Below are 17,803 nucleotides of genomic sequence, written 5' to 3' on the forward strand. Positions count from 1 at the left end.
TGCTATCTGACAAATTTGCATATTGTGTCCAGAATCATAACATGCAAATGTTTTTTGTGAAGACCTTGACTTTAATGCATAAAAAAGTTTATTTGAATAAAAAGTAAAGGCATCAAGTCTTAATTACTGGGGTGTCGAACATCAAGCACTAAAAATATTCAGAAAATTTTTTCGACTGGGGTGTTAAATGCCGCTGCAGAAACTAATTAGACAATTCAAATGCTTTAATACCTGCGAAAAAGGAACACATTTTCCAAAAATATACGCACTGCAACAGAAAATATGAAATATGAAACATTATGTGTCATTTTTCGGCCATTCGTTGAAAAATCAAATAAAAATGCTTTCAAATTATTAAAATTAATCAATATTTTTCACAATAATCTGCACAGAACTTCACATCACTTACTTTCTTAATACAAGAAACATTATCTAAACTGATATTTTGTTTTTAGTTAAGTATCATGCAAAAATTTCCCTTTTTCAGTGTAAGCATTTTGCTTTTCAATTTGTGTACTTCCCTGAACATGATCTCCGATTTTAATATTAAATTAATTTTTGGTTTCAAACATAATTATTTTGGTTAATTTGTGATTAATTCTGTTAATTTTTGTCGTACGGAAGTAAAAATTTTATAACGTATTTCTCCCGCTTTCTTAGCATGCCTTCGTGGTGTAATGGCCAGCACACTTGACGCGTATTCGAGAGGTCCGTGGTTCGAGTCCCGACGAGGGCATTGCTTATTTTTCATGTCTCCTGCTTCGAAATAATCTGATGACTCTACAGTGGCGCCTGAACTAAAAAGGGTGGTGAATGATGATTCGCCACCACCAGGATTTGGCGATTGGTTCCCCTAATCCCCAGTCTCCCTTTAAAAGGGGCATATAAGGTATTTCTCCTGCCTTCTTAGCATGCCTTCGTGGTGTAATGGCCAGCTCATTCGACGCGTATTCGAGAAGTCAGTGGTTCGACTCCCGGTGAGGGCATTACTCATTTTTCATGTCTCCTGCTTCGGAATAACCTAATGACTCTACAACTTTATTGTGTTTTACCTTTTGTAATGACCAAAAAATTTTCATAAATATAAATATACAAAGAGGAGGAAAGTTTAGATTTCGGAATTTTTTCAATTAATTTCTTTAAACTTAAAAGTGTTAAAATATGAATAGTTGCGTCATTTAAAACATTTTTATAACTGAAAGGATATATCTACGGCCAATTGCAAAAAGAAAGGCCGGATGAGGATTTTTGCGGACACGGGATGTACTTTCCTTGTGTTTGTCAGTAGTTATTTAGCTCTGGATGAACAGCTGCTATGCGACTGGAGGCAAACTAGCGTACGGCTTATAAAACCTGTTTATTTTTGCTCGTTATTAGATCTACATTATATCAATATACATCATTTTGAACTGTGCATAACTTTCAGATCCGGCAATTTGGTATCCTCGAATGTGGCGGTCTGCCATATTCTGTACTTGTACTCTGGCGAAAGGTCTGTGGCATTGCTGGTGAAATAAGAGTATCAACAGCTCGAAAGACAGTCCAGAGATATGCCAGATGTATAGCATTATTCTGTTGGAAAATGGCTCCAGTATAGAGAGCCATGAAGCATACGACCGCAGGATGTCAACATATCGTTGAGCTGTTAAAGTTATGTGCAGGATGACTAGGTTCGATCTGCTGACGTAAGAGACAGCATCCCACACATCACATCAGGAGTAATCACTGTGTGCCTCTGTAAAACAAAAGCTGATTAGGAAAGCTGGCCGTCGACCCTCTACACACGGATCCAACAGCCATCTGCTCCAGGATTAAATCAGGATTCATCGCTGAATACTATGCAATGCCAATGCCATCAAGATCAGCTACGACACCACTCCAGATGACTCTTTTGATGCTTTGGAGTAAAAGGCAGACTTCTGATGACATGGATGATTATAAGTACTGTCTCCTAGTCATTTCTTTGTTGAAAGGTGAATTAATGTCATAATTAAATCAGATTTAACAACCGTCTGTGACAGTAGGCTGAATTTGTGGGGAAAAAAAACCTAGAATGTTACAAATCATGAGGAAGTGATCACGTAAGGATTATTTTAATACATCATATCAACGGAATAAATGGATAATTGTCAAGCGCAACATTAAAATTTGAGACTCTTCCGCAGAAGAAGGATAATTTTTGCCATGTTATGCATGCGTTTTAGGGAAAACTGTAGAGCTAGTTTGTGAGCGAGAGACATACACTGGTATTTACAAAAGATTCAAATCCAGGATAGCTGTATTGAAAAGTAATTTGCTATACGTCTTAAAATTATGCAATCATGTTCTAAATTGCAATTTACATTTAAGTGGGATTCTGCCTTTAAGAACAGCATTTATGCATAAATTATTTCATATTGCATAATGTGAAATTTTACTTAATTAAAATTTAGTGCACGTTTTCAAATTTGTATTACTGTATACGGTTTTATACATTGCATCATTTATTTCTATTAAGTATAGTGAAATGGATATCATTTGAATGTTGTTCTCTTGTACATTTATGGCACTGCAGTACGCTGTAGTATCAGGTGTTATGTTTGTATTGTGAAACATACTGCTTAAATGTTCATTTCCTGAAACCAGCATTTCAGCCCGGGCGGTATTATGTTAAAAGGCCTAATAGACTGAGATAGTGAGGTACAATAAGTCGCCAAGCATGAGCTTTTGTGCGCATTCCAGAATATAGGTTTGTAATACCAAAAAAGATTAATTAGCGCCTGAACTTTTTGAATAAGGCTAGAAAGTTGCTTTACTACCATTTCTTATTAAAGTTTCTTCATAGAGTTACCTTCATTTTTTGCTTTATTAGTCCACTGATATTAATAGAAGGTTTCACATTGCTCACATAGTTTGCACATTCTACACAGTAATTAATAAATAAGTTAACTGCGTATGATGTACTCCGTTAAGCACGTCGGTGCAGAATTAGTTGATTTTATTTACTATATTATCACTAAAGAATTTAACATGTGTCATCGATTTATAATTTAGTAATATACCAGTCATATCTCAGATTTGCTTAGATGACATATTGAAAATCTTATGACCAAGTAAGATTCTTTTAATATCTATCGAAAATATATTGCTAAAATTAAGTTCTAAATGCGCAATAAATTCTGACATTCACACCAATTCAATTGTAGATAGTAGGATGATAGAATATCTGCTTGAAAAAGGAAAGCAGATATCATTCTATCTAGCAGATGACAATAATATATCGATTTTAAGTTTTATTCTCGCCTAGATCCATGCATAACCCTTAATGCGATAGCATGAAAAAAAAAAAAAAAGGAGGGAATTATTCTTTGTCTTACATTGCATATAAAAATACCTGTAATTTTTTAAGTTAAATGTTATATTCAAACGAGAAAATTTTAAATTAATGCAATTTCGTTTTCCTTCTCTAGTGATAAGCAACGAGAGAGCGTCTGAAAATGAAAGGAGAAAATATTTCTGCGCCCTGTTACTCAAGTGAAAAGAATTTAAGAAATTTAGACATGGTGTTTGATTAAATCTCTAGAACCAGGCTGAAACAATGAGCACATTTACACATATACTGCCACCTCTAAGCTACAAAGTGGCCAACAAGTTAGCCGTAACATTTACAAACATATCCACTAATCACTTCTCATAACGTATGTATAAACAGTTGGATAGGCAGTAACAGAACTTAGAGTAAATGGATCATTTCAGATTAAAGCGATGAATGCGCGCAGCAGCCAGCGATTATTCACAAAGCGCAGATCGAATCGAGTTAGGAATTTCGAATCTACAGCAATTAGGTTTGGAATTTTAATTAGTACATTTGGAACTTTATGAGAAATTCTTCGAATTCACGAACTTGTAATGTTTTAAACAAACTGGCTCGTTTCCGTGTAAGATCTTAATATTACAGTATTCTTTTCTGAATAAACTTAAAATATAAATACCAATTTTGTACAAATAATTTTTAAATTAGAGATCTCTTAAAATAACTTCTTATATGGTTTGAGTTGATTTAGCTGATTGCGGCAAGGCACACTAAGGCTATTTGCCTACGGGGAGGGATGTCTTCGTGGAAAACGATGCCTAAGGAAAATGGTTCCACATATGCACGTTACACATGAGGAAAACCACGAAAACGGTCAATCGCCTTGAATGGAAACTAAGTCGGAACTACCAGTATTTACCGCTTGGCCGCTAGTGAGCCGGTGGTCTTAAATAGTGTTCTATTATGATATTTATAAAAGTTACTACAAATATGTTACTAAACTATAAAATTTAAATAAAAAACTACTTTTTAAATAAATCTATGGTTAAAAATTTTATTAAAACTGATCAGGTTCAAATATTTTAATTCTCATACATACATTTTCTAGCTAGAGATTGATATACTTTTCGCAATGGCGACCTTCTGGCTACTGCTTTAAACTTAGATCCTATGCATGCAAGTGAGATGAAAATAAGAGCAGGAAAATGCGATAATTAGTTATATTTTCTTCCATTTATGGGGCAGTCAACCAAATTTAAAGAGTGAGGAGTTATCGTCTAACTACATTTTTAATATGGGGCGACTGTAGTGACATTTTTAACCTTTTGATGGCCATCTTGCATTCCAATTAAGAATCGTAGTGGGCGCAATCGAACACAGCTTGTATTACAAATGTAAGACTGACAGTTATCACGCCCATTTGGGAAGAAAGAATTGCTTAATCTCGCTACTACTGAAAGGTTAAGCAAAATCTCATTCACACTGATTTGAGGAGCTTTCTTACTATCCCGGAATGACTGACCTTTCTCACTACAGTCACCCGCTTTCAGTTTAGCTGACACTACTGTACATGATCTTTCATAACAGTTGATTTTCGTATTTCGTCTAAATAACTTGGCTCTCTGTCTTGATTTTGTGTCTACGTGTTACAGCAATCAAAACTCGAACTTTCACTACCAAATTTTTCACGGCTACGATTCGGCGTTACTCTCTATTTTTATAGTTCAGTTCTAACTGAAATAATTCTTCAACGTTTTTCGGATTACGCAGTTCTAAAAATCTTAAACCTAAGTCTGTGGTTATTAATCTACTTTATTATCCAGCTTCGACCAATATAGCAGTTTGTAACTCCCATCTTTCACAAGATAAAAAAAAAATAATTCATCTCCTACAGTCTGATATTTATCACACAATTCTGTATCTTTTACTGGATGAAATGCCTTAATCAATACCGCTTTCAACACACTGACATTATACGTTTCTGTGCCGAATCTCCCTAACGAAATTTTAACTATACATTTTCCCATGGCAACATCTGCCCCCATAATGCCGATATATCCACCAGTACTTGGGTCACTATAAGAAGCAAACCAAGGGCTGCCCCCCAGAGGCCGTGCAAGAGACCTGATCTGTGGAACGCAACCTTTGATTCAATTCTTAAATCACAGTGGCCTTCACATAAAAAGTTATAGTCTCTGCGGATGACGCAACATTGTAATCAAAGGAAGAACGAGGGACGAGCTTCAACAATTTAGCAAACAGACAATAGAGCTTATAGAATTCCTTCCTTTTATCCTGCTAAATGAATTGTCGAGGAGAACCTAGTGAACTGTTAAGCGAATAATTATTTAGTTCAAAGAACAGAAAGCATAAATTCAGGAAGGGTTTACCCTTTATTCACTCGAAATAAGAATAACATTCGGTCCCTTTCTTTGAGCTTACAAGAAAGCCTCCACTTGGGCTTAAACTCAAAAGTAAGAAAATAAAAACTAACTATATCTAACTAAGAGATTTAGACGAAGCTAACACAGTTCTAAAGTAGTTGGTCCGTAATCTTAAGCTAGCCGGCGAACTATCAAAAAGCACGTGATAATACGGCCGAGCGTAACAACAGCTTATACAGTAGTAGGCAAAAAGAAAACGCACCCTACACAGGATTCCTGACTCTCTCTCACAAAATCAGTTGAACTTTTCTTTCATACTATCTTTTCCTCATTTGCATTCAACGTGTTTCTAAAAACTCATTCTGGTAGGGAGTTGTAAGTTGAAACAAGAAGTAAAACAGGAAAGGTGAACTAAATTAAAATAACTATTATAAAATTAAAATATATCTTACAAGATATTCGACACTTTATGCAAACGAAAGCACCTTCCTATGTGAGAGTCTGAAGCCTTCATACTGTTTTCTAGCCATGTTACGTGGTTGAAATACAGCCGGGTCTAATCTAATTGTACTAGAATTATTAACAGCACTCGCATCCCATTGCACAATGCAACACTACAATGACGCTACTTATTTTTATTTCGGATGCATTTAAGTATGAAATTGCCCACCAGCGGCCGAGCGGTAAAGTCGCTGAACACTGGTAGTTCGGTCCGAGGTTCGAATCCCGCGAAACGGCTGGCTGCATGGGTGTTTTCGTGGTTTTTCCCCATGTGTAACGTGTATACGAGCCAGTTCCCCTTAGAAAGTCCTCCACGAAGGCATCCCTCCCTTTAGGCAGTTTCGAGGCTTTGCCGTAATTAAATAACCTAACCTAACCTAACCTTAAGTATGAGATTAAAATGGATTTGACTTAAGCTAATAAACATTAGTCTAATTCTTTAGCAGTCAGTCTGATTCACCACCATACTAAGTAAATACTATTGTTTAAAACAAGTAAAGAAACCATAGGATTCTATTAGGATTCTACATTCGGTAAATCAATTCAAATCACAATTTGAATTGCTCTCCTAAGCTATTACAATCATAGCTCTGTTAAGCCTAAAAATATATTAAGAAAGCTAAAAATCGAAAAATTTTACTTTTTATCTTACATGCTGTGAGCAATATTAAACATTGAACACGGAAAGCTCAGTTTACCGTCCAATTTGGTAACACAAGGAAATATGGTCGAAAAGAAAAGGATCTCAGAGTATTTATGTCATTTTCGCTTTCAACAAATGCGCCGGACTACCGGCAATATATTAGATCAAAAGTGATAGGTCTGTCATTATCCGATGTTTACAGGAAAACTCCCACTGAAAGAGGTTTATTTGTCTGAATGTTCTGTAACCAACAGCTTTCAGTAACGCTGAACAGCCGAGTTTCTCATGTGTGATATTCAGGTAACAAATACTGAGGAATCCGCTATGCAAGCAAATGTAGTTAACTAATGTGCTTCGTAAATATTTCCTTTGGTAAATTTCCAATTCAGTGATATCCAAAGTGGGATGCACGCTTTAATTCATTGCAGAATGACATTAACCTTTATCTGGTATTGTGAAACTTTTACGCGTAATTTGTATGTTTATGTGCATAACTGGTATAATCACGTGTTGCAATCTATAAATAAAATTATAATTTTTGCTAACACTTTACAGATATTTAATCAGTAATCCTCAGAAATTATAATAATTTTGTTTTAAGGTAAACTCTGCTTGAGATTTTCATTGAAAATCATGAAGGAGCACATGATATTTTTCGGCTCAAAAAATTTATAAATAAAACATTGTTATTATTCGTGCGTGAGAGATCGTTATCGTAACTGTTTAGAGATAACTTCATTTGATTTAAATGTTTATAAGGAAATTATTAAGTTCAAGTTCTATATATGAAGAGAAAAAGGAAATTACATGTCAAGATTTTAATTCTTATTTAAAAATAATTATTTCTTTGATTAAGCATTCCAACTAAATATAGCAGCATTAAATTAAATAATAATGTAGAAAATTGTAAAGTGCTCGCAATGCTTCGGAGTTTATTCTGAAACTTTAACGACAGTTACCTACACTGTTACGATAAAGTAATGCAATAACATTTTTCTTGTCAATAATTCAATAAATTGGACTTAAGAGCAACGTTGCGTCTAAAGTTTTCATGGCTTTAATTTAATACTCTGTGAAAAAACTTCGCAAATGTTAAGATTACATAAGATATGAATTCAACTAGTTAAGTTTTTTATTTCATCATAAACTGGACACAAAATTTAATGAATATTGTATTCAATATTCTAATTTTGAAATTTTATAAATGGTGATAAAACATAACTTGTGGATAAAAGACGAAACGAAAAGGGTTTAAGAATAAAACATGAAAGTCGATTAAATTTTTCAACTTAATTATTAAGTCCTTCAATTCCTCACTAAAGATTATATGGTTGAAGCTGTAGAGTACTAATATTTCATCTCGATTTTGGATTCCCAGGTGGTTGTACAACATACCTAGGTGAGGTTTTACTCGCGTGAAACCCAAAACTTGAGTCAACTTAGATTAAAATATCATTTACGAAGATATTCCTTCCGTCTGTCATTTGCTGCTAACTTAACAAACAAATCAAACAGTACCGAATAAATTTGAAGCCAATCAACTACGTAGGGTGTTTGTACATTATTAGAATGAGTTCGGGGTCATTTACTTAATGTGTAAAATGTAAAGGATATTTTTTAATGTTAAATATGACAGCTTATTTTTTTAACTGTAAGTCTGCATCGTGATTTCCATGACAGAAGGGCTTTTCGTAAAATTTCCATTAATATTGATTTCAATACCTCTTCCACTACTTTTCTTTCATCAGTCGTGGTGGGTGAAACATCAGAGGATTTTGCAGAAATGCGCTGAAAAGGTGTATATGCAATACCTGTATGAGTCTTAATTTTCTCATGGAAAGCGGTGGTACTTTTCGAAGTGACTTGTTGCTTTGTCTTGGTGAAATTTCACTCTTTGAAAGCCATTAGGATAAAGAACTGGAATTACTTCTGGAAATATTGGACATAAAACTTTCTCTTGATAGTCTGTTGTTGTTGCTAATGCTCGCTTGTCTGATCTACAGCCAGATCTACGAAATTCCGCGTGGCAAGGAGCGCGAGTTTACGCCTTGCGCGCCTTTGATCATCTTTCAGGTGACATTGCGATTTAGCTCAGTTCCGTCCCCAATTTTGATGGAGAGTACCCGGGGGTGGGGACGGATCCGGGAGCCTCCCACAGCTTTCCCCCTATCATCAATCTCTCGAGAGTATTTACGGTTCCCCGCATATTTACAGTTTCCCTGTGCCGCGCGGACGCTATACATTTACAAACAGCCATGCCTTTTCCGGTATTCGAACCCAGACCCTTCAGCCCGTATTTCCATTTATTTTTCTCTAAATAGCTTTCATACAGGGATCTACAAATTGTTCAGCGTTGAGCCACATGCCTCGAGAAAAGCTGGTGAACACTATTTTTTTTTTTTTTTTTAGCTTTTTTAAGTTGAAAATCTTGGTTTATTATTTTGTTTATTTTTGCTACAGATGTATTTAAAGACTTTGGAATCGATTTCTGAGTCGGCGGATTTCCTTTTGTTACCAACGATTTAAGGAACATTAGAACAATACGTACTTTTTCGGGGTATTCGTTTGGAGTCCTTATTTGCACTTAGAAGTAATGATTGACAGTTTCCACCTTTCCGATCAACAGTGTTGCTAATTTTGCAATCAGAAACTTTAGCACCGTGCATTTCACAACGTTTTTGAATTATGGAATAGATTTATGGATATTTTGCTTTTGAAGTATGGAATAGATTTATGGATATTTTATTATTATGGATGTTTTGAATTATGGAGATTTTGCCTCAGCACAAAAACGTATCCTTCAATATCTAGCTTGTTTGCACGCGACATTTTGAAAGATGAATAAATTTAAAAGCAGCAGACGGTATTTCTAATTTTAAAAAATAAACTTTTGCGAGAAATTTTGATTCCAAAACAACAGCTTTTTTAAAAATTCTTTATCGAATCGTTTTAAAAATTTTTAACGCTCCCTGTAGAATAGCAAACAAATAAAACTGTTAGAGGTTAATGATATGATGCGGAGAGTTTCAAAATAAAATGCGGTTATTAAAGGGACATCAAATGCTTGAACATTTATAGGAGGATACTCTAGCCCTTTAGTACTGTGCCGATAGAAAAATCAGCTCCCATCTACGAATTTTAAAGCACTGTGTTTTGCTATGAACTACTGAAAAATTAATAACATAACAAAGTATTTGGTTTACCCATTAGCAATGATTAAAAAAAATCGTTCGGAAAATGAAATCCACAAAATATATGACGATGGTAGACTTCACCTCTGGATACTTTTAGATACGTGAGAAACCAGAGGGTGTGCCGAAAACAGCATTTTTTACCCAATCAGGAGTTTATACGTTTCTTAGAATGTCGTTTGGGTTATGCAGAGTATCCGTCACGTTTCAAAGGGCTATGGATATTATTCTAAGACCTGTCCTTAGAAAATCTAGGTTCGTTTGCTTAGACAATATAATATTTATTAGATAAATAATGAACATATTCGGGATTTACAATTGTTATTATTTACACGAAGTAATTCGCTCCTGAAAAAAGCAGATTATTGCAGCCATGAATGCGGCAAAAGTAAGTTTTCGGCCAAAGAAATCCTTTACCTGGGCTATAAAATGTCTCATAAAGGAATCGAATTCTAAAATCGTAGCGATAAAAATTATCATCTACTTAATACACATCAAAAGTAGGCCTTATTTTTAGGCTTGTTCTTCTATTATAGGATTTTCGTCAAAGATTTTGTTCTATTGCAGAGCCACTCTTAAACTTAAAGGAAAAAAAAAAAATGGTCGGCGGAAGCAAACTGCATTTGAAAGACTTAAAGCGGGGGTATTAATTCGAGCTCCTGTCTTGAAATTTCCTAAAGCGGATTGCAAAATAGAAATCTCCTCAGGTGTATCGTATTTTGCGGTAAGGCCGCGAGCCCAGGAACGACAAAGCGCCCGCCATTTCTAGAATTTTACCAGCTGGAAAAGAAGTAGACACGTATACGGAAAAAACGTTGAGAACGGAAAATTTACGTGCACACGGAAATAGAGATTTTTAGAATTCTGTCAGTGAAATGTTCGAGGAGAAACGGATGAAGGACTACTACGGAAGCAAAAGATAAATTAAATTTATTTTCCTTAAATATTCAGTTTTAGTTTATATCTAAGTGCAACAGTTGATTTTTTTTTTCAGTTTTGCCACAAGTGAGGACATTTTGGATTTGTATACAAGAAGATGCTTTTAATTTTATTCCTTTTAACTTAATTATGCATTTATCTGAATGATTTCAAGTTCTTCGAATAAACATGATATTGTGATTTTAGTCAAAGAGATTATTTTTGAGAAAATTTTGGAGTATTTGTAGAAACATTTAAGCAAATTTTGTAACTTGTGATGTAAAACACAAAGTGAGTAGTCGTCTGAATATCAATGAATTGTAAATGTTTCATGAAGTATGCTTGCTAACTGTTTGTAAATGTAAAAGGTGTTCTGTTTACGATTTTGTAAAAGTAAAATTCTCGCTGTATGTCTCAGATAATTAAATGCAAGCTAGCAAGTTCGTATAAAATAAGTAAAAGCTAGCGTTGTGAATGTGCTTAGGGTCTCCAGCCAACACTAAAGTTTAGTAAATTTTAAGCTTAGCACATTTGGAATAGTTTTAAAATAAAGGTGTTCGTTAAGGTATAGTGTGTCTAAATTATTAACATGCTGGTTTTCGATCAAGAGGTAGAAGAATACTTGCAAAATGGCACATGCTGTACATTACTGTACATTGCTGAAGAGCAGGGGGGGTGAGTTAATTGTCGAAAAGTATGAAAGAATTTTTGATAAAGATGAATTGGCAAGTAAAATTTATGAAATGTTTAAGTAGTGTTTTTGTTAAAATATTTTTGCTTCTAGATGTCTTAAAGAAGATTAATTTCCAGCGAAATATTTTTATATGTCTTGAAATAATGTCCCATGTTATGTATCGTCTGTAAAAATTAAATTTAGCTTTAGTTTTTTAGTTTCAGTAGTTTTCTTCGCGGGCTATGCAAATAGTGGACCATTTCCATTACACAGGTTGCTTATGAAGTTGAACTTCAGAACAAACAAGCAGTAAAACTAAAATTTCCCAAAGGACATTGCAAATATTTACCTATAAACATGTTTGTCTTAAATAAATTTAACAATTTTTATATCTTTATTTCCCTGACGCATACTTTTCAGCTTTTTACTTCCTTGTACGAAGTAAAAAGGAATCGCGAAAATCTTGTAATCGCGAAAAGTTTCAGGCAGCATATTTCAACGAAAATATCCATTTTGACCGCTATCGAATGCAATTTAACGATGTTTTTGCGTGATATCTGTACATAAATAAAATACAGGACAGAATAAAATAAGACAGAATAAAATACTCTTTTCCTTCAAAAAAATTATAAAACTGCTTTAAAATTAGTTCTGAAGAAAATTTTTCGTGGCGTCTGTACGAACGTATGTACGTACGTGCGTACGTATCTCGCATAACTCAAAAACGAGTAGCCTCAGAACGTTGAAATTTTGTATATAGGACTGCTATAACATGTAGATGTGCACCTCGTATTTTGGTTGCAATCGGCCGCACCAAACGTATATAAATATATTTATATATATATATCCACTCTGTTACCCGGCTCAGTGATCTCAGTTTCTTTACTCTTATATGTTTGTAAATTGTACATTCTTTGCTTTAAAAATGATTGTATTATGTTGCTTTTATCTTCCGGTTAAGATTTTTATGCCTTTAGTAAATCTGTATGCAATATTTTTAGAATTATCAACAATTTTAAAGTTGTCTAAGTGCCGCTAAGCCTTTTTTTATGGCGGCCATTGATGTTTACATTTGAAACAGGAGACTAGTGGATTTGTTGCCAATCTAGAGAAACTTAGCTTCGCAACAACAAAGATAACGCATTCATTTATTGTTGCCAATTAAATCATGCTTAATTCTTTCTGGGATTTTTTCGAGGAAATAAGTGTTTAAGATTTACTTCGTAATTTTTAATATAGATATTTTGAGTTTTTACGTATTTTAGCCTTCTCGCGAAGTGAGAACTGAATTAATTAAATGAGAAATACTTAGTCGTCTGTGAAAAACTGTTTCTTTTTTGTTTTGTTTGATTAATTTCTTTTATACATCATTCTAGCTTTATTATAGTATTTGAATAGAACATGTGGCAACGATTAGATAATTCTATTCTTTAAATGATATAAATTTTGTGCATTATGAGTTATAATATGAACGAAATATATAAGTTAACTGTTATATAATTATTGGATTATATAACAGTTAACTTATTTTCCGTTATATAATTATTATATAAGTTAACTGTTATATAAATATTAATACTGTTAAGTGAATCTAGCGCCAGAGTGTGGCTATGGTAAACAAATACTAGAGTGAATTTTAAAGAATGTATTTATTCTATTGTGGTTTATGCGCTGTCGGCGAAGTAGATTTAATTCAATCCAATAAGTTTAAATGAAATGGAAGAAAAAATGCGTATAATTTAATATTCCGTACAAGGAAGTCATGTGGTGTACACATCAGGTTTTTTAATCTTAGAAAACTAAACAAAGTCCTTTCACGACATCTGTGATGTTTTATTAAAATATTACATAGCTACAATATACATAAAATTAAAACTATAACAATAAATATATTGGACTTTTTACAGACTGTATAGTGCCGCCCAAACGGGACAGTAGTTAGTGCGCGATCGCTATTTGGCAGAAAATAAAGAATAATAATTTTCGTGAAAATTATTTCATATTTTTCATTTTATCAGGTCACATATAAGAAGAATTACCAACATTATTGGTTGCTAATTATAACTTAGGAATCAAACTGGCGATGCAGTTTCTTGCTGTGTAATTTAAGTAAACTCTTCACACATTGGCTTCCATAAATTAACGAGAAAACTCCAAAAAGAATCATGACTCAGAACAACATATAGGAAGGTGTAAAATAACATCAAAGCAAATTTCTCAGACAATTAGGACGTTTTAGAAATTAGCACATGTGTGAAATTGACAAGTTTGATGCTTGATACTGAAAATGTACATTCCGTGTGGAACGTGACCATCCCGAATAGCGATGCAACACATACAATGAACTGGTGAAATTTTGACTTCCGAAGTCGATCGGAAACCAAAGCCGTTATTTCTGCAAAGTTGTTGCTAGGCTAGTAAGGGTCTGAGTAAGAGGAATGAGAGCGGAAATACGACTCCCAAAGGAATCGTAAACATGTTCAATGGAATTCAGGTCAGAAGACAGGGTTGGCGACTCCAAACGCTGAATAGTTTGCTGCTAAAGATTGTAAGGATCTTAAGTTTTGCTAACGTTTATTTTATTTTAAATCTTTACTATCACTTCTTATTTTCTACTTCCGGCCAGAATTATAAGCGTTAATGTTTTTATGCAAAGTCTGTCTGGCGAACGCCAAGTATTTAAGTTGTGGCTTTTTGCCAAGCGAGAGGGAGGAAGCAGTTAGTCGAAGCAGGCCGCTTACCTTAGAAGTTTTACGCAGTTGCTGGTTGCCTTCCAGGCTAGAGGTTTTAATCCTCTTTATAAATTTTAAACGTATTGTAGTGTTCACAGTTATCTGTACTACATACGGCTTCCTGTTAATATAAGGCCAATCTTCCACGTTTATTATTTTAAAGTTAAATTAGAGTTTAGTTCTATTTTTATATTTTTACGTTAGACCCCAAGTAGCGGGTCTGTGTATTCCGAAGTACGGAAGTTATTGTAAATAGAGAAAAATAAAGGGTTTTGTATACCCTTCTTGTGTATCCTGTCTACTTCCCACAATTGTTGAACATAGCTTTAGTAAGCTGTCTGTTCCGAGTCAGGTCCTTGCATGTTCCCGAAGAAGGGTAGACGGAACATTGAACCTGATAAGATCATCCTGCCTGTGTAATGCCTGTGTAATCTGGTGTTGTCATCTTGTAAGTTGAAATAACAGTAACATGAACTCGCTGAAGGCAAATAGTCGGTTCACATGAACAAAATTTTAGTCCCGCTTGCGATGTATATGATCTCGCAAGAAGTTTTATCGATCAATGCGAATTATGATTTGTTTTTAGTCCGTTACATCATTACATTTATCATTTAACATGAATTTTCAAAGTTTTTCCTATTTTTTTTCTGCTGGTTTATTCCTAGGACTACAGTCAGAAATTTGTTGTCCCATTTAATTGAAAACCTCACAGAATATGCTGTATTCTTTGAAACATAGCCAGAATGAGTAACATTGCTTGACAATCGTAATCTTCACGTCAACAATGAACTTCAGTCAACAAATGCAACTCTGTGCTCAGATATGCTTTATTATTCTTTAAAAATTAACTGGTAGGATTAATGTTAAATCTTCAATAATTCTGAATTAATCACGTAAAACTGCCTTTTTCTTTCATTCGCCACTTTGAAGAGTTATCATCTACTCTTCTTCCTAAAATTCAGTAGGACACAGCATACTAAATGAATAATTCAAATTTGAATGAATTTCGTTTACAATAGAATATTTTCATAGATTCACTGGATTGCAGTTTACTTATTTAAGAACTTCCATTGCGCACCAGCATGTTTTTTCACTCCGCAAGTTCCAGTGGCACTGCTTGATTCACCTGTAGATGGTACTCTGGTAGCCATCAGGATCCGGCAACTAGCATTAAATTGCAAGGAGTAAGAGAGTGATTCATCGTCAAGAGAAAGAGGACAGATATCGATATGCTAACAAAACTAAACATCCTAGAGAAAGTAGACTGTGTTATTGAAGAAAAATACAGTCCGACGGAAAAGTATCGAATTGCCAGATTTAACATATTCACAAAATTTTAAAGATTGTGAAAAAAACTCTTAATGCTGCTACATCGGGTTCTGCAAACAAATCTAAGCGACTTCGCAGTACTGTGCATAAAGATGTCGAAACTCTATTTCTGGAAAAAATGGTTCAATCATATGCGCGCTTCCAATGTGCCTTTAAGTGGACCTGGGACCTTTAAGCACACTGGGGAACAATTTGTAATACAGTTTCTGTCTGAGCTAGATTCTTGAGCTGTTTTAGAGTTAAATAGGCATGCTTATTTCAAAACAGATAGTTTTTTCTACAACGTCAAGTTATCTTTCTGCACCGTTGATATACATGACCACAGAAATACAGGGGAATTATCTATGCTTGGTTCCAACATGAACATAAAACTTCACTTTTTACGTAGCCATCTTGATAACTTCTCAAAAAAATCTTGGTGCTGTCGCGGGGACGAACGCGGTGAGCAATTCCACCAAGACCTGAATGTCATGGAAGCAGGGTACCAAGATATATGGGATGTGCATATAATGGCTGACTTTTGCTGGAGCATCAAGCGAGAATGCATACAGATTAAACACTCCAGAAAAAGTCATAAGCGAAAAGTTTTACCTTAATATGTATGTTTACCTTTTGATAAAAATCTTTACTCTTTACATGAACAAAATTTAACTTGTAGTAACTATATATAGTATTTGTATGAATATAATTGTTCTTTGTGAACAGTATATTTCGTAAGTTTTTCCAGTATTTTCCTTTATATGCATATTTTGTATGGATTTTGAGACAAAGAGAGAACATCTTGTAGCTTAAAACGTTGACAAGATAAACAAAAACTGAGGCTATTTTTGGATTCAGAAGCCAAACGTTAGTCGAAAACAAGCGACAGCTCTAAGACAACGAAATTGCTGTTCCCCAGTGTAATTCAGTGAATTTCAAACGAAATTGCAAAAAAATGTTGATATTCAATATTTCAGTAGTTACGTTAGTTAGCTGTACCGCTTCAAAGAGAAGCACCCGATTTCATCATAATTGATTTGTGGTGATGCAAATAAAATTGACCAAGAAGGAGCAAATCACTGGTTGCATTAATTAATAACGGAAAAGTATGCCTAGTGTGATATCTACAATATTAACGAAACTGGAATTTTGTACTATCCTTTCCCAAGTCGCACCCTCGGAATAAAAGGTAACAAGTGCATGGTGGATCACGGAGTAAATAACGTTTACTGCTGTCAATGTATATAGTGCAAACGGCAGTATAAACACCGTCATTGGCTGATCGGGTAAGTTCGAAAGATCACGTTGTTTTGAAAACATAAATAGTACTTTAACTTGTCTCTACTCTCACCATAGGAAAGCACAAATAGACAACTCAAGATTTCCTAAGTGGCTTTTTCGTTTTATTAATCGAATGATGGCCCAGAATAGGAATGTTCTTATGACACTGGGCAGGTGTGCATTCCATAATATAACTTGATTTGAACTTAACCAATGTAAAGGTTTACTTTAACTCCCTCCAAATGCAACAAGTAGTCTTTAGTACTTGGATCAAGACTTTATTTCAGTTATGAAGAGATCTTATTGCAAACGACTTATGAGACTGCATTTTGCGTTGCTGAAACGGAGATGGAAACACCAACTTCGAGTGTGCGTAACGGAACAAAAGTTAGCGTCACAGCCTCGAAATACGTATAATTACAACATACACAACACGATTTTAGCAGAGCCTGGGGACACAAGGGCGCTAATCCTGTTGATGAATTAGATGGTGCAAACGTAGCAACTTACCTGAAGAATGGAATAGTCTACAAGACGTTACGAACACTGGTGTTAGATTTGAGGATTTTTGTTAGTGCAGATGACGATGTTGCCGTGTGTGCTGTAGCGGAATCTCGTATACAAGCAGTTGCGTCTGATGTGCAAGAAATGTTATCAGAAGAAAGTGAGGATAATATCATTCTGCCAGGAACTGTTACACGCCTTGGAAACTGTAGAACATTTTACTGAACGTCAGAGTTAACCGCTAATTTTAGGAAGTTATCAGTACTAATTTTAGGAAGTTACCACGCATTTTTGTTTCCGTCTGCGACAGCGCAATATACAGGAACAGGAATTTTTCACCAGAAATGATCTGTGAGTGCATTTTTTCAAGTCACAC

The sequence above is a fragment of the Stegodyphus dumicola genome, chromosome X1 (assembly GCF_044657685.1).
Source record: "Stegodyphus dumicola isolate Sdum_Otavi_A_Nest chromosome X1, ASM4465768v1".
NCBI classification, from domain to species: domain Eukaryota; kingdom Metazoa; phylum Arthropoda; class Arachnida; order Araneae; family Eresidae; genus Stegodyphus; species Stegodyphus dumicola.